The 18,690-nt window shown below is 36.1% G+C and overlaps 1 protein-coding gene and 2 pseudogenes across 4 annotated transcripts in view; 2 read left to right on the plus strand and 1 right to left on the minus strand.

The window, feature by feature from the left end:
• The window catches only part of MIPOL1 (mirror-image polydactyly 1), a 306,644-nt gene that overhangs the window by 275,896 nt on the left and 12,058 nt on the right, over nt 1–18,690 (plus strand). The window lies entirely within an intron of this gene.
• On the plus strand, nt 1,068–3,551 carry LOC123825108 (annotated as a pseudogene).
• Nucleotides 8,689–9,215, minus strand: LOC123825241 (annotated as a pseudogene).

Genomic DNA, 18,690 nt, shown 5'->3' on the forward strand with positions numbered 1-18,690 from the left:
TAAGAAAACATTTGGGATTTATATCTTATATTTATTATAAAAAATTCTAATGAAAGAGAATTACCTGCAGTTCCCCCACATGATATCCTTACCATTAGGCTATATGAAGAGGCCAGATAACATTCCATAATATGTTTGATATCTGAAATACCAGGCATAACATAACACTATTTAACTGCTATATTTTTCCTTCCAATAGAATAGATAATTTTCACCTTAAAGTTTTCATTGAACCATCTTGCCAAGAATCAGTTTCTGTTTTAAAATCTGTAATTCACACATATGGGTCAATGTTTTATGCCAGGACTCTTCTTTGCTCTATATATTCCCTGCTAATAATGAACTCCTATCATATCCAAAGATCTAATGGACTCATATTAACCAGACAAGTTTATAATTTGAAACCATAATTTTATGTTATATTTTGTTTTAGGACAAAAAAGTTTTGTTTTTGAGGTTTATATTGGCTTAGTTATCAATTGATGTATAATTAATAGCAGTTTAAAACAGCTATTATTATTTCACAGTTTCTGTGGGTCTGGAAACTCAGTGCAACTTAGCTGGGTCCTCTCGCTCTGGGTCTCTCATAAGGATGCAGTCATCTCCAAGGCCTGAATGGGGAGGTCTACTTTCTCGATAACTCTCAAAGTTGTTGCCAGAATTCAGTTCTTACAGGCCAGTAGACTAAACCCTCAGTTCCTCTCAAATGCAAGGCATCAACGCCTGTGGTTTTGTTTCTGTGTGGTTTCTGGAAATAATAAGCAAGAGGGGATGAGGGGGGAAGCTAGCCAAATGGGAATCACAACCTTCTGTTACCTAATCATAAAAGTGATATCCTATCACTTTTGCCATGTTCTATTTATTAGAAGCAAGTCACTGGGTCCAGCCCACACTAATAGGGAGGGGATTACACAATGGTGTGAACACCAGGAGGCACAGATCATTGAGAGCCATGTTAGAATTAGAAGCTGCCTCCCACAAAGTTTTTATAAAGTTGTTATTTTTATTAGGCCTTAGAAAGCTAAAAATTGGTTGTCTGTAAGACCTTCAGTTAATTATATTGCTTCATGAGCAGTGACAATTGTGGGAAAATGGACAACCACAATCTGACCTTAGGATACCATCACAATCCTCTGAAAATCTACAAGATCCTGTCTAAAGAAACCAAAGGTCGTGGCAGGTCAGAACTTCTAAGGAAGCCAAAGCCTGAGCCAAAATTAAGTACCAAGAATCATGCATATTCAGAAACCAATGATCATGAACAGGGCAGTTAGCAGGATCTGTCTGTGTTGCTCTCAGTTCTGGCCAGCTTTCTACTTAGAAATTTGAATTGTAAAATTCCAAGTGCCTCTAGCTAGTATAAAAAACAAGGAAGGAGGAATTGCATTTTTACCACGTTTGAATCAAGATGAATTCAGAGAATCTAAGTCAAGACTTAAACTTGTCCTACCAGTAAAAATGACAAAAGTAAGATAATGAGAGATGGGAAGTAGAGGCAGTGCTCACTTAAGGTGAATGTGGAAAGTCAATCAATATTATCTGAATATATTCTGAAGTGTAGCAATTTTATTGGTACATCAAGTCCTCTTTTGCTGAAATTCATGCTATTAATAATGAGCATAGTGTTTTTTTAATTGAGTAGCAATGGAAATTCAACAAATAAATTATGTTATCAAATATAAATATTTAAACACTGAAGGTTGTTTTAAAAGGACAAATAATTGTAATCATTAACCAGAAAGGTTACCAAAAGTAAGCTAAAATAATAACAAACATGATTATTACCACAGTAGAAATGTCAGTGGATGGTTAGCTGTCAAAATAGTCTGGTAAAATAAAACTAAAAAGAGCTTTAAATAGTGAAAAGATGGAAGTTGAATGACAGTAGTGCCTGACCTTTTCTAAATACTTTACATTACTTAAAAGTAATTAGGAAATTTTTTGAAATTCTTATCTCTGTCTCTCCAATTGAATTAGTATTTTAATCAAGTATGGACTATTACCAGTTATTGAGTTAGACTCTGGTAAATAAAACTAAAGAAGCAGCACCTGCCATCACTGAGATTACACTCCAGCAAGGAATATTGACAGCTAATACAGGGGAAGTGTTTGGTACCATGGCAGCACTTAGGAAGGATAACTATTTCAGACTTTCGCCTGTCAGGGGAAGTTTCATAGTTGTGAACAGCATGTATGTTCTGTTAATTTTTGAAGGTTGTGTTCCTAAACATCTTGACTGCCTGTTAGAGAATGGCATAAAAAATGGTCTAAAATTAATAATTCAGGTCCTCCCTCTTTTTTTCTTCATAAGTCTGGTTATATGTTTGCCAATATTGTTTATGTTTTCAAAGAACCAGCTTTTGGTTTCATTGATCTTTTATATACTGTTTTTTCCTTTGTTTTGTTTTTTAGTGTCTGTCATATATTTCCACTCTAATCCTTATTATTGCCTTCCTTTTACTTACTTTGGGATTTGTTTGTTGCTCTTTTCCTAGTTCTTTTAGGTGTAAGATTAGATTGAGATTTTTCTTGCTTCTTGAGGTAACCCTGTATTGCTAAGAAGGTCTATGGATTCAATTCAATTCCTATCAAAATACAAATGGTGTATTTCACAGACCTAGCACAAATAATCCAAAAATTTATATGGAACCACAGAAGACCCCAGATAGCTTTAGCAATCTTGAGAAAGAAGAACAAAGTTGGAGGTATCATATTACCTGATATCAAACTATACTACAATGTGTAGTAATTAATACAGCATGGTACCAGCATATAAACAGTCACATAGATCAATGGAACAAATAGCTCAGAAATAAACCCACACCTTCATAGTCAATTGGTATTTGACAAAGGAGGCAAGAATATACAGTGAGGTAAAGACAGTCTAGACTAGCTCCCACAGAAAGGGAGGAGAAAGCAGCAAGTTCCAGAACCTTCCCAAATCTAGCCCAATCTTTGCTTCAGTGATCCTGGCAGCTGAGATGTGGTGGCGATGGGCGCAGACCCAAGTGAGTTGGAGGGCAGGCTGCTGAATGAGATTTTCATGTCGTTGCTCAACCTGCTGCTGCTCCGCCTTTGCATCTTCCTGATCTACAAGATTGTGCGAGGGGATTAGCTGGCAGCCAGCAGCTACAGCGAGGATGACAAGCCACCCCTGCTGCCCCACCTTAAGTGGCCCAACTTTACCTTGCTGAGCTGCCACCTTTCGAGGGTATCCAGGACCCGCACATACTCATGGCCTTCAACCGCAAGGTGTTTGACGTGACCAAAGGCGGCATGTTCTATGGGCTGAGGGGCCGTATAGGGTCTTTGCCAGAAGAGATGCATCCAGGGGCCTCGCCACATTTTGGCTGGATAAGGAAGCTCTGAAGGACGAGTATGATGACCTTTCTGACCTCACTCCTGCCCAGCAGGAGACCCTGAATGACTGGGACTCTCAGTTCTCTTTCAAGTATCATCATGTGGGCAAACTGCTAAAGGAAGGGGAGGAGCCTACTGTGTACTCCAATGACAAAGAACCAAAAGATGAGAATATTTGGAAAAACGATTAAAGCATTCAGTGGAAGCATACCTATTTTTGTATTCTGCAGAATCATTTGTAACATTCGTCTGTCGTAAAATGTGATTTCAATATTTAGAAAAGTTTTGAACTTGCTGTAAATTTCTTTTAATTAACATCACTAGTGATACTGATAAAATTAATTTAGACTGCATGATGATTGTGTGTCGTAAATCCAGAAAGTGAGCTACAGTGCTGTAATACAAATGTGAGTACTGTTATCCTTCTATCTGTGGTTACAGGCTGAATTTAAATTTGTTTTTCCTGAAAGACAGGTTAAGACTTGGGTACTTCTCCCAAATAGGTAGAAATGTAAAATTTGCAAAGTCCTTCAAGCACCAAGAACAAAGGATCAACTTTTAGTCATGGTTATTCTCAATTGAATTAAAGCAGATCTGCAATGTCCCAGAGGCTTTAATGTTCATTAAAGAGAGCTGTCCAGGAAGAAAAGGAAAGCTCAAAGCTGGGCTTAGTTGTTTCTAGATGGCATTTTTGTTCTCCTTCAGAACTTGGACACCCTCACTAACAGTTCTCTAAAGTGAGGATTAGAACACAATTTGAACATTCAAAGAAGCTTTGGGGAAAATCAGCCAGCCTGCCTAAAAACCCAAATACATGAAGATCATAGGACTATCTTCCCAATATCCATGTTCATGGTGGGGCAATGGTTATTTTATGTGATTTGACATGAGGGGCATATAGAACAGGTGTTTGCTCCCCAAAGAGCCTGCACCCACTCCTGAATAATGAGGAAACAATACACATTACTAGACAAGTGGTTTTTGAAATAAAGTGTATTCATAAGGTAATAGTTAACTCTTATGTTGTTGCAAAACTAGAGCCACTACAAGAACAATAGTCAAGTGTCTAGGTCTTTGATATTGGTCTTATTAACAATAAACTTTGCTTAAGTAGACTGTACAGTTGTATGAATTTGTAACTGTTGTGTGAACAACTAGTGAGGTTTCAAACTTGTAATTGTATTTAAGTAGTATTTTCCTTGTATTTTCTTGTGAACCATGTTTAATGGTTTTACCTTAAATCAGAAAACAAAATAAAGTGCATTGGTCAGTTAATAAAATGGTTTTATCCCCCCTCCCAAAAAATACAGTCTATTCAAGACTTCCGGCCATAGGAGCACATACTTCACCTCCTCACACAACAATAAGAAGGATAACAACCAATATAAAAACAAAAAATAACCAGAACTGCCAGAAAATTGAACAGTATGGAAGTCCAACAACCAAAGAGTTAAAGAAGAAACATTCATTCAGATGGGTAGGAGGGGCCGGGACCGGTGGCTGTGGCAGAGAGGATGTGCAGCAAGGTAGCAGTGGCAGTGACAGCTGGTGAAATGGGCGGTCATACATTCATGTGTGGTGGATAAAAACCAGGGTGGGGGGAGGAACAACTGGGGCGTGAGCAATCCCAGCCCCAAGCCAGACAGTGCAGTCCAGGGTTCCAGCACCAAGTATAAAGGCTTATAACCTCTGGCTGTAAAAACCAGTGAGTGTTGCAGAGGTGGAAGAAACTGCTGGTCTCTTGGGAGAGTCCATTTAAAGGGCACTCAGGACCCTAGAACATATACAAACACACCCACTCAGGGAATCAGCCTCACAGCAGCAGCTAGAAGGGTGCCAGATGCTTACAAGAATTAGGGGAAGTGACTGAAAATGGGACAAGATCCAAGCAAGCGGTGTTGTTCCCTCTCTGACCCCTCCCACACATACAGTGCTATAACACAGCAAAGTGGGTTGCCCCGCCCTGGCAAATACCTAAGTCTCTGCTACTCACAACATAACAGGTGCACCAGCATGGGGAGTCAAAGCAGCTCTACCTAATACCCAGAAACAAAGAGGCTACCAATTAGAGGAGACAAAGAAATATGGCCCAAAAGAAAGAACAGGTCAAAACTCTAGAAAAAGAACTAAATAACACAAAGATAGCCAACCCATGAGATGCAGAATTCAAAACACTAGTGATCAGGATGCTCAGAGAAATGGCTGACTACAGCTGCAAAATAAAGGAAGAAGTGAAGCCTATACAAAGTGAAGGAGAGGAAGCTGTGATTCAAATCAATGATTTGAAACAAAAGGAAGAAATAAACATTCAACTGGAACAGAAAGAAGAAACAAGAATTTTTTTTTAAAAAAATGAGAGGCTTAAGAACCATTGGGACAACTTTAAATGTTCCAACATCCAAACCATAAGAGTGCCAGAAGGAGAAGAAGAACAAGAAATTGAAAATTTATTTGAAAAAATAATGAAAGAAAACTTCCCCAGTTTGGCAAAGGAAATAGACATACAAGTCCAGAAAGCTCAAAGAGTCCCAAACATGTTGGACCCAAGAAAGCACACACCAAAGCACATCATAATTAAAATGCCAAAGGTTAAAGATAAAGAGAAAATCTTAAAAGCAGCAAGAGAACAGAAGAGAGTTACCTACAAAGGAGTTCCCATAAGACTGTCAGCTGATTTCTCAAAAGAAATCTTGCAGGCCAGAAAGGACTGGCAAGAAGTATTCAAAGTGATGAAAAGCAAGGACCTACAACCAAGATTACTCTATCCAGCAAAGCTATCATTTAGAATGGGAGGACAGATAAAGTGCTTCCCAGATAAGGTCAAATTAAAAGAGTTCATCATCACTAAGCCTTTATTATATGAGATGTTAAACGATTCATCTATGAAAAAGAAGATCAAAACTATGAACAGTAAAATGATAAACTCACAGCTATCAACAACTGAACCTTAAAACAAAACAAAACAAAAACAAACTACGCAAACAACTAGAACAGGAACAGAATCATAGAAATGGAGATCACATGGAGGGTTATCAGTGGGGAAGGGAAAGGGGAGAATGGGGGAAAAGGTACAGGGAATAAGAAGCATAAATGGTAGGTACATAATAGACAGGGAGCGTTAAGGAAATGGTATAGGAAATGGAGAAGCCAAAAAACTTAGGTACAAACCATGGACATGAGCTAAAGGAGACGATTGCTGGAGGGAATGGAGTTACCAGATGGGGGAAGCAGAGGGGGAAAAATGGGACAACTGTAAGAGCATAGTAAAATATACTTAATGTTTTTTTTAAAGTCTATTCAATAAATGGTGTTGCAAAAATTAGAAAGATATATGCAAATGTATGAAACTAGACCATCTCCTTACACCACACACAAGAGTAAACTGAAAATGTGGTAAAGACTTAAATGTAAGACTTAAAATCATAAAAATTTCAGATATTTATCATAGCAGTATTTTTTCATAGATATCTCAGGCAAGGGAAACAAATAAATAATTGGAAGTACATCAGACTAAAAAGCTTTTGCACAGCAAAGGAAACCATCAACAAAATGAAAAGGGAAGCCACTGAATGGAAGGACATATTCACCAATGATACATCCAATAAGGGGTTAATATCCAAAATTTATAAAGAACTCAAACAACTCAACATCAAAAAAAAAAAAAAACAGTCCAAATAAAAAAATTAGAAAGGGACCAGAATAGACACTTCTCCAAAGAGAACATACAGGTGACCAATAAACATAGGAAAAGATACTCAACATCACTAATCATCTGAGAGATGCAAATTAAAACCACAATAAGAGACCACCTCACACCTATCAGAATGGCCATCACCAATAAATCAGCAAAGAGCCTTGAACAGTGTGGCTTAGTTGGTTGGGCGTCAACCAGCAAAGCAAAAGATTGCCAGTCCAATTCCTGGTCAGGGAACATGCCTGGGTTGTAGGTGAGGTCCTGGGTCAGGGCACTTGCAAAAGGCAACCAATTGAAGTTTCTGTCTCACATCAGTGTTTCTTCTTCCCCCCTCTCTGAAAATAAATAATTAAATGAAAATCTTTATAAAAAATAAATAAATCAGCAAATATCAAGTGTTGGTGAGAATGTGGAGAAAAGGGAGCCCATGTGTACTGTTTGCAAAATGCAGATTGATGCAGCCACTGTGGAAAGCAGTATGGAGTTTCCTCAAAAAATTAAAAATGGAGCTGATTTATGACCCACCAATTCCTTTTCTGGGAATATATCCAAAGAAACCCAAACACTTTTTCAAAAGAATATATGCACCTCTGTGTTCATTGCAGTGCTATTTACAGTAGCCAGTATTTGGAAGTTGTCCAAGGGCCCATTAGTAGATGAGTGGATTAAAAAGCTGTACTACCCTGGCTGTTGTGGCTGAGTGGATTGAGTGCCAGCCTGCAAATCAAAAGGTCACTGGTTTGATTCCCAGTCAGGGCACATGCCTGGGTTACGGGCCAGGTCCCCAGTTGGGGCTGTGAGGGAAGCAACTGATGTTTCTACCTCCTTTCCCATCTGTCTAAAAATAATAAATAAAAAAATATCTTGATAAAATAAGCTGTAGTATATTTACACAATTCAATAATAGATGGTTGTAAAAAAAAAGGAAATCTTACTTTGGCAACAGCATAGATGGACCTGGAAGGTATTATGAAATAAGCCAGACAGAGAAAGACAAATACTAAATGATTTCACTTATATGTGGAATCTAATATACAAAATAAACTAACAGACATAATAGAAACAGATGCATGGATACAGAGAACAGACTGACAGCTGTTAGAGGTGGGGTCTGGGTGAAATAGGTGAAGGGATTGAGGGGGAAAAACTCACAGATGCAGACATCAGTATGGTGATTACCAGAGGGAAGGGAGTGAGGACAGGTAGAAGAGAGGAAAGGGAGGATAAATGATGATGGAAGGAGACTAGACTATGGGTGGTGACTACACAATACAATATACAGATGATGTGTTACATAACCGTACACTTGAAACCTATTTAACTCACCAGTGTAACTTCAATAAATTCAATAAAAATATATAAACAAATAAAAGACTCAGGGTCACCCCAAAATATGATTTTAAAATGTTCAAAATGCTACAGCATATAAACAACATTCAAATACTAAGGAAATAACAGAACCTAATCAAGTACATACTCTTTTCTTTTTCTCTCACTTTTTTTTTCCTGCAAAAAGCTTTGTTTCCATTTGGTCCAATGCATGGGAGAAGGTTCCAGGGTGAGGCTCAGGCAAAAGCCAGACACCAGGGAAATGCAGAGGGGGTTCTCAAAGGCCTCTGGGTTCCAGAGGCTTTCTAGTCATGCTTGAGGGTGAGCCTTTCAAAGAGATACTCACCCATCCCAGACTGGGGGCCACCCAGCCTGTGGTTGTTAGTCAGGTGGTCACTCATCTTCTTTAGGAGCCTCACCTCCTCATCCAGGAAATAGTTCTCCAGGAAGTCACAGAGATGAGGGTCTGTGCAGGTAGAACCCAAGGCATGCAGATCCAAAAGGGCCTGGTTCAGGGTCTTCTCCAAAGCCAAGGCTGCTTCCATGGCATCCTGAGTTTTATTCCACTCATCTTGAGAAGGCTTTGCCCTATCCTGGAGGAGAATGCGGCCACCACGCTAGTTTTGCAGCTTTAAGAGGCACTCAGAGCCCTCACACTTCTCCTTGGCCAACTCTCTGAAGAAGTGGCCCATGCCCTGCAGAGCCACATCGTCTGGTGGAAAGAGAAGCCCAGAGAGTGGTCGGTGCAGGAGGCCCGCAGATGCAGGTTGGCCAGGTGGTTGACCGCAGCCTCCACGTCAGTGGAATAATTCTAGCGAATTTGGGAGCTCATGGTTGTTCAGCAATGAAGAATTAAGGTCGAAAAAAGATGCCAGCTGGTCTCAGAGGCTGAGGTGGTTTCGAAGATAGTGACTAGAAAAGAGGATGGAGGGTAGTTGGAAGTAAGGGACATCCCTAAGTCTGTTCCGTCCAAACCCTGCTGAAGCAGGAAACGGATACCAGGACCCCGGAGGGCACTCCACACTCTTTATTTAAAGCCCTTGGAGCTATACGTGTTTCCGAATTTAGAAATTTTAAAAATTTTATAAAGGTGCTATGATTTACATTCTCTTTATTTTTACCTTCAGTTGTTATAGAAAAGCACCTTACAACAAACACATGAATATATCTATAGTGAAATATATGAATTGTCATCCTAGATCAGATTTTTGCTGCTACATGACTTTGTAGCAAACTTGTAAAAGTATTTCTGATTTTTCAGAACTCTCAGAATTTTGAAATTGTACATTAAAGGATTCTTGAGATGGCCTTTTTTCCCATAAAAAAGGTACTTGGACCTGATAAATTAACAAATGGGTACCCAATAAAGACTACATCATTTTTGTGCCTACAGTATCAGTCGTTGAATTGTAGGGGAAAGATTTGTCTCATTCCTCTGTGATGGTATACTAACTACTCTTCAGTGGTGGGGAGGACCAATGGGAAAAAGGAGAATATTCCTAATGATGTTTTTACCATAGTATTTCTAAGAGATTTTGGCATTATCAAACATTTAAGTTTTAGAAACAGAAATTTCATAAAAGTGATAAATATTTTAGGTAGGATTTTTAGTAACTTTTTTGAATAGTTGTCTCTTCAAACTAATATTTATGTCAAGCCTCTGTTGGATATATGATATATGCTGCTTTATACTAGCAGATCATGTAACTTAGTGGACTGGGCTGAATTTATTATGAGCATTTTGTCACATTGGGAGCTTTTTGTATTTCAACATTTCCCAAAACTTTATTCCTTTGTTGTTAAAGATTTTTTTCTATAATCTCAAGTTAGATGAGTTTTATGTTTACTGAGGTGCTTAATCACCTACTAGATGGGTTAAGTGGAAAGAAAAAGTCAAATGCCACACTTACATAAAGGATGTTTTTTGAAAAAGGAGTTTGTGCTATGGCTGAGGTTGCTCAGTGGATTGAGTGCCAGCCTGCAAACCAAAGGGTTACCAGTTTGATTCCCAGTCAGGGCACATGCCTGGGTTTTGGGCCAGGTCCCCACTGTGGGGCATGTGAGAAGCAACCATACACTGATATTTCTCTCCCTCTCTTTCTCCTTCCCTTCCTCTCTCTCTAACAATAAATAAATAAAATCTTTTTCAAAAAAAGAAAGAGGAATTTGTGATTTTCTCTGGAAAAGGTATCCTTTTATTACAGCCTTCAGATATCTTTTGAGGGATGGCCCACAAAAGGAGAGGACAAGCTATAGAAACAAATGATTTTATAGCATCAAGTTCTCATTATAGACCAAATGCGAGCTGTTTTGACTTTCTCCTTAAAACCTTTCCTCAAAATTCTGTGAATTTGATCTGTTTTAAGCAAAACATTTTGCTTTCTTATGAATAAAAATTTATACTGATGTGCCCAAGAAAGGTAACAGTGAATATGTGTATCTTAATAGTGCTAAAAAAATTAACACTGAAATTTCAATCTCTAAAATATTATGAATTTCCTTACAGATTTTTAAAAATATAAGCATTAATTGTTAATTTCCAGCCAGTACAAAACATTGTAAAATTTTAATATCAATCTTAAAAAATTACCTTATATCTATATGTTTTATAGACTGGCATGTAAATTCTGTGAGAAAAGAATTTGGTTTGCTTTACTTGTTTTTTTTTTTTAATTTGCTATTGCAAACATTGCTATTGTACAAGTGAACAGCCTTTTTAAAACATATTTCTGTATAGTTCTTTCAGTGGAGCTGTAGGACAAATTCCTAGAAATGAAAAATTTAAAGTTCAAAACATTTGTGTCTTTTTAATTCCAAGTATTGACAAATTGTTCTTTTAAAAAAGCTAAATGAACAAGTGATAATCTGTGAGAATGCTGATTTCCCTCAACTTCACCACTATTTAGGGTTATTAAAATTTTTAACCTTGCAATTTGAAAGATGAAAAATGATCTCATTTTAATATGCTTATTTAACTTAAGTTATGAATGAAGTTAAGCAATTTTTTTGTATTTTTATCTGCAGTAAACTGCCTATTCATGACCTTTTCCCATTTTTGTACTAGACTATTAATTTTGTTGATTAATCAATATAAACCCTGGGTAGTAAATAAAATAGTTATTTATTATATGGACTATGAACATTTTTCCCTATTTAAAGCTTTGCTTATGTTATTTTTTTTAACAGAATGTTTTTTCTTTTACTTTGGCAGGTTTATTTGTTAAATTGGAGTACTCTGTGATATAACTAAAGCAGTTTGACTTCTCTTGAGTTACCTACTAGAGGTTTTTATTTATAATTAAGTGCCTAGAAAAAGTATGGGAACTATTTATAAACTTGGTCTTTGTGTGCTTTTTTCTTTTAACAAAAGGTTGTTTTTATTAATTAGTAGTTCAGTGGATAATAGTTTTTATACCTTAATACTAATTCAGGGTGATTTATCTTAGCAAATAAGCAATTTAGTCATAGTTCTTCAGCCATAAATCTCCTCTTCCAAAGCAAATATCCTGCAAGGATAGAACAAACAGGATCAAAACACAGTGAGAGGTTTGAACTCTCCTATGCCAGATTGGCCTCATCTGGGTGTGGGAGATTAAAGGAAAGTACCTGAGATAGCTTTGACTATATAAGGAAATGTCTCTTTCAGTTCAAATAATTTTTTTATTTGTAAATACTTAATTAGCAAAATTGTACAGCCTTGATTCATGGTGTTAAAAACCACTGAAATAGTTCTTTCATCCTCATGTACCATATGTCCCCTTAACTTATTTTTCTAGGAAAATTCTAGGTAGTAAATAAAATTGTAAAGCCTGTGTAAGGCATGTACCAAATATAAAAACTTTATAGCTACATGTAATTTTTAAGCCACATGCTTTCTGTGAGCCTTTTAGAGTCCCCACACCTGTGGAAAATTCAACAAAAAAGTAAGTGAAAATGGGAATAGATAGGTTGCATTTTTTCTTCCAAATGTCACTATTCACTTTAGTGGTTAAGTACATTGCTCATCTTTACTTAGGTAAATATTAAATAATATTTTAGATAGTCCAAATATTTTAAAAATACTCTTCAGCGTGTATCCTTGCAAATATCCTGTAAGGATAGAACAAACAGGATCAAAACACAGTGGGAGGTTATATATATATACTATATATATATATATATAATTACTAAAGCAATATGCATGAATTTTAAAAAAATTTTTAGTCTTGGCTGGTGTGGCTCAGTGGATAGAGCCACCAGCTTGCGAACCAAAGGGTCGCTGGTTCCATTCCCACTCGGGTACATGCCTGGGTTGCAGGCCAGCTCCAGTAGGGGGGTTGTGAGAGGCAACCACACATTGATGTTTCTCTCCCTCTCCATCTCCCTCCCTCTCCCTCTCTAAAGATAAAATAAATAAAATTAAAAAAAATTTTAGTATTGCTAAGTTGGTATTTTTACAAAATATTTTTATATAGTACATACAATATAAGCTGATTCACTTGATATTGGGAATTACTTTCCATGTCATTAAACATTATATCTTACCAAATAATTTTAATGAACTTAAACCTATTGTGTGGTGTACTGTTATTTATTTAATTCATTATTGTTACTGGTTACTTGTTTTAAAATAAAACTGCAAGGAACATAATTACAGGTAGCTATATGCCTAAACCTGCAATTATTTCAGGGAACACAAATTCCTGGAAGTGGAATTGTTAAGTTAAAAAATTATTTATCATAGTTACGAAAGGTTCCTATTAATTAGAAAAACAATTAGGCTCTTTATAGAGACGCAATTGAAAAAACTACAGATATTAAATCTCATTAGGTATATGGAAAAAAGGGAAATATGGTGCTGGGTTCTTTATAGTATATATAGTAATATTATCTTGCCCTCTAATTATAAAACACATTATCATAAATACTTTCTATGGTAAGAATTACCTGAATTATAAAAGCTGAATGAATATATAAGGACATATATAGCAATAGCTAGAATTTAATTTAGATGTGCTTCTTAAGGTATACAGACTGAATTTTTATTCAAAATTTCTATACTTTTTAATATGGCTTTTTTATATCCTTCAAAGACACTGTCACATAATAGAGCAGAATGATGTAAAGCTGGAGAAGGCAGAATGTGCTCCCCATCAAAAAGTTGCCCTGTAATAATAGTTCAGAGTAAGAGAGAAAGTTTAGACAGGAGTTAATAGCTTGCTTTGAGGATAAGTCATCCTCTGTTCTCACAAGCATGTCAAAATAGTGGACCAGCACTTCTGACAGATTAATATGAATGACTTCTGTCTGTGGGTGTGTGTACAGAGCATCAGAAGCACACTGCCTATGGAAACTTTTTTTACAAGAAGGTAACAATATGAATAAGTGAACGCTTTTAACTTGTTCCATTACAGCTTGCAGTACCTTCTCTTCTAGCTATTTCATTGTAAGCACTCAAACAAAAAGTTTCTTGTTAGCCTGACTACATAATATATAGAATTAAAAATTGGAAAGATAGGGACTTTTCGTGAGAAATACGGACCAGTGCAGGGAGAAAGAAAGCAACCAATTAGGACTATGTTTTTTGTCTCTGTTACTGTTATTACAAGATATAAAGACAACTCACACAAAATGTTATATGCTTAGCTCTTTGTTAAATTTGGTGGAATCAATAAAAGGTGTGCTGTGTGGCTCTTGCCCACCACAGCATTGGTATTTAGTTATTTCCAAATACTACTTCCTTGTACATAGCTGTAGCTAAGTATTTAGGAAGGCAGAAATTCCTGAAAGTGGAATCATTGAGTTAAAGAGTATTTGACATCCTGCTGGTATAATCTTAGCAATATATGAATAGATTTTGCCTTATTATTATTTTCTAGAACAGAATGGTACTGAATAATCTATTAATTGTGCAGTGCAGGTAACACAAGAGAAAAGGAAGCCTCAGGGAAATTGAATTTGGCCCTGCACAATGAGTGGGAAACAAATAAGCAAAGAGGAAAGAAGAGAGGGTAAAAAGGAAAGAGCAGCTTGTTGGAAGCAGAGGTACTGAGAGGAGACAGTACAAAGGTCAAGCCTGGCTAGAACCCAGCTTCCTGTGATGACATCAGATGGTCTAAGCTAGGCTTAATTACTGAATGCATGCAACAGTATGCAGAGGCATTTAGATTTCATGTGACAGGGACTAAGAAGCCTTTATAGAGCTTTGTTAGCAGCAAAGGTTACTTGATGGAAACAGCATTTTAGGAACCAGTCTCACTTAGCATTTTGGCTTATTTGAAGCAGTTTTGTGTTAGAGGATAGAGTAATAGCTAAGAAACCATCATAGTAATATAGTATAGCAGCATAGACAACTGTTGTGCTGCTGTAAGCTGGTAGCGATGAGGAGGGAAGGAAGGGATTCGGATCAGAAACACTGCAGAGGAAAACAGTATGATCTGGTGGCTAGAGAGATGTGAGGAGTAAAGAAGTCTTCAGTGTTTTCAGATTTTTCTGCCTAAGAGATAGGAAAAACAGTGCCATTAATAGAATGTCTTTAGTTCAGTGCTAAGAAGGAATTTCATTTCCTTTTTGTGTAACCCTAACTTATAAACTTATGAGAAAAATATTGAGTTTGAGAACAGTACTGTGTGATGGTAGATATAAAACTCATCAAAATTGGCTTCCAGAAACTGAAGAGCAAAAAAAAGGATGGGCTTCTAAGGCTTCTTCTTTGGGAATAATAGGAAAACCCACGAGAGTGTCTTTGGAACAACAGCAATTTAGATTATATAATCCTGTTTCCCACATAGTTAAATTCATTCTGTAGAGTTTAGTGCTGAAAGTCAGAATGTCCAAAGTTATTCTGAATGATAAAGATTATTCTTCGGAACTGTATCTCAAGCCATTCAAAGACTGTGGTTTGAAGTGTCATTCTTCAAAGGACAGTGTCTATCTCTTCTACCGGGCAGACAGCAGGTCAGCGCCTGAGTTGGTATCATTGGGAGGAGTTGTGAAGGTGGAAATCTGAAAGTCCAGATATCTGTAGGTGAAAGCATAGAAAAAGAATTCTTATAATTATTTTGTTTAAAAAGGCACGTGTTGAGGATGGGCTACCAGCAAAGATTTTCAGCAATTATTCATTAATATCATCTAGGTTATCTACATGAAGTGCATATTTCTATAAAATTTTGATAACAAAACATATACCAGAAGATGTAAACACTACTACATTGCCCAAACCTAAATTGATCTAAAGAAAAATAACAATAAATTATAACACTCATGTATCATGCTTTATAGAATATTTGAAAAACCTTTAGAATTGTATCTGTTTTATCCGGAGGCAGGATTGAGGCACTGTTCTTCATACCCAGGTGAAAATGCTCTACCAGTTAAGATAAAGGAATAGTTTTTATTGGCCCTTACAAAATGTTATCTATTACTCTGTAAACCATAATCATTATAAGCATGTATGGCCTTATTTATTATCTTTATTGTCAAATTTGAGGTAGGTTCTAGAATATAAAAATCTATATACATTGTTAACAGTGCAAACACTGTAAGTCTAAAGGAAATCATATGAAAAATCCATCTCAGTGAATAAACTACTCACTGTAAATAAATTTGAAGATAACTATAATTCACATTTAAGATCACTGTAATTCATTCCACTAAGGCAATTTACTAGTGTCCTTTCAGCTCCAAAGAGTTAATATATTCTTATGTCACTAACTTAATACCAGTGAATCTGGATGCTGAGAATAAAGCCTGTTAATCCTTAATACTAACCCTTTAACACATAAAAGAAAGATGCATGTGATTTATTTTCAAGTTTTCTGTGGTGCTTGAAAAGTATTAATTGTGAAGTGAATATATGTTAAAGAATGGAAATTGCATTTACAGGTGGCAGTAAAAATCAGAAATCAGAAAGAAATGAAACTCAGTCAGAAATACTTGTCTTTCTATGCATCCAGAATTCCTTATCTATAAAGTACAAAACATGTATATGCTTGGAATATATACTATTTTTTAAATGTATGAAATATAAATGTTTCATTCTTTTACATAGACCTTTATAACACTTTACCTTTTATAGGTTGTTATGATGGCAATTCTAATTGAATAATGTATGTTCTCTATGACTAGTATGATTATATTACTTAGCTAAATTTTAATGTTTTAGGATGATTCACTTCTTTTATTCATATTAAAAAGTTTAGGACTTTATGTAAAACATTTAAGTCTGATAACATTTCATTTTAAACTGCCAGAAAGAAGCAGTGACTGCAGAGCAGTCTAAAAACACCATGAATGAGATTAAACTCCAGACTTCTGTTTACTATATCCTTATCTCGAAAACAAAGATCAATTCCCCAAAGGAAAAAAACTTTTAGAACAACATAATCCAGTAGTTTTCAAAACAATATTTAAGAAGGGATTAAGCAAAGAAAAAAAAACCTCATAGACACAGCCAAGAGGAAGGTGATTACCAGACGAAAAGGAGGGTGTGGGGCAGGAAGGGACACAGGGGGATGAATGGTGATGGGAGGAGACTTGACTTGGGTTGTGGAACACACAGTACAGTGTACAGATGATGTATTATATAGAGAATCATATACCTGAAACCTATCTAAGTTTATTAACCAATGTTACCCCAATTAAATTCAATAAAAAGGAGGAAATTACATCACTCTTAATTTTTAAGAAAAGATTCTAACAATGGTGAAAATGACATTTTAAATAGGACAATGATATAACCAAAATAAAAATCCATTTCAGGCTAAAAGAAATAAAGGTCCTCTATGTGGCTTCAGGTGTAACTTATGCAGAGATTCATATGGACCGTCCTTTAACCTGCGGGACAAGGCAAAACACAAAAACCATAATTAAAAAAATAAAAAGAGGAACCACCCCACTGATCCACATTCTTTTTCAAAATGCCACTAGCAGACCCTGTTTCAGCTCTTAGAAATCAGAAGAGTTTTGAACGGAATAGTTAAATTGCTTGTCCTTGTTATCAGATTTGTTCCTATATTCTATCCTATGGCTACTTGGTTTTGACTTTGATGCTTTTCCCATAGAACATGCATAAGTAAGTCATATCTATGGCAATTTCATTCCTCTGTATGCTTCATTTTTCTTCCTCGTAAGTTAGGAAATCTAGAAGAAGAGGTAAAGATGCTGATTTTAAGAATTAGTAATTTATTATCACATTAACTAAATTCCTCTTGATACAAAAAGGGTAACCTTAATTTAGATCTCACTTGGGGTGAAATTGCACTAAACATCTTTTCCAACAAGCCCCTAAACTCCCTCCATTTGAAGTGGAAGGAATCCCTTTTTTTCAAGTAATTCTTCATCATTTAATGAACTGCAAAGGCCCTTGACCAAATGAAATATTTACTTCAAATCTTTACATGAAATAATTTTCTTTCTTTATTCTTGAAACCTACTTTTAGGATTCATCATCAAAATTTTATTGCATTACTTTAGAATTGAAACTATAAATGAAATTAGTCCTAATTCTCAGTATATATGTGTGTGATATTTATTCATAAATAAACAATTTCCCATTGATTTCGTAGAGACCGTTCTGCTAGTAACCAAGAATACATGATGAACAAAATGCACATTATCCCTGGCCTCCTAGAGCCTTGGGGCTTGTTACTGGTGTTGAGTTTTCTTAGGACTATTACATGGATTAAATATCCTCTGACAGACAAAGTGAAAGAGGCCGATACATTGACGCAATTTTAATTCACCCTTCTATCTCAACCACTTTCCGATACTGAGTTAGGGGCATGCGCAAAGTACCTCCATTATCTCCTGCAGCACTTTCCTGATGGCGTGGTCCACTGCACTGGTGCTGCCATAGACCGACTGGGATCCAGCACACTGTCTAGACACCTGATTAACTAACAAAGTCTTAGTTAAGCCCTTTGGATAAATTGGATAAATTATACAAAAGTAATTTAAAATTCTAAAACTTGGACATATATAAAGAAGGAAATATAGTTTTAATCCTTCTCCTTATTCTAAGTTTGAAATGGAGTGAAACAAAAGTAAAAAATGCCAAACTTTACATATTTTGATTGTTCCATGTCTACCTCTTATTTTTATTGATCATATAAATTGATAATAACTGAAATCATGATTGATTGGTGAGCCTAATTTTTCAAGGTTACCTACAAGGGAGCAATGTTAGCCTGTTTAAAATATAGGTAACTTTTCAGTACCTTGTCTAACTTAGATATTAGTGACATTGAATAAGGAATATCACATTTCTTTTAGTGGGGTTTAAAACAACATAAATGTATTATCTCAACAATTCTGGAGGTCAGAGGTCC

The sequence above is a fragment of the Phyllostomus hastatus genome, unplaced genomic scaffold (genome assembly GCF_019186645.2).
Source record: "Phyllostomus hastatus isolate PE091 unplaced genomic scaffold, TTU_PhHast_1.1 phas_contig_62, whole genome shotgun sequence".
Lineage (NCBI taxonomy): Eukaryota > Metazoa > Chordata > Mammalia > Chiroptera > Phyllostomidae > Phyllostomus > Phyllostomus hastatus.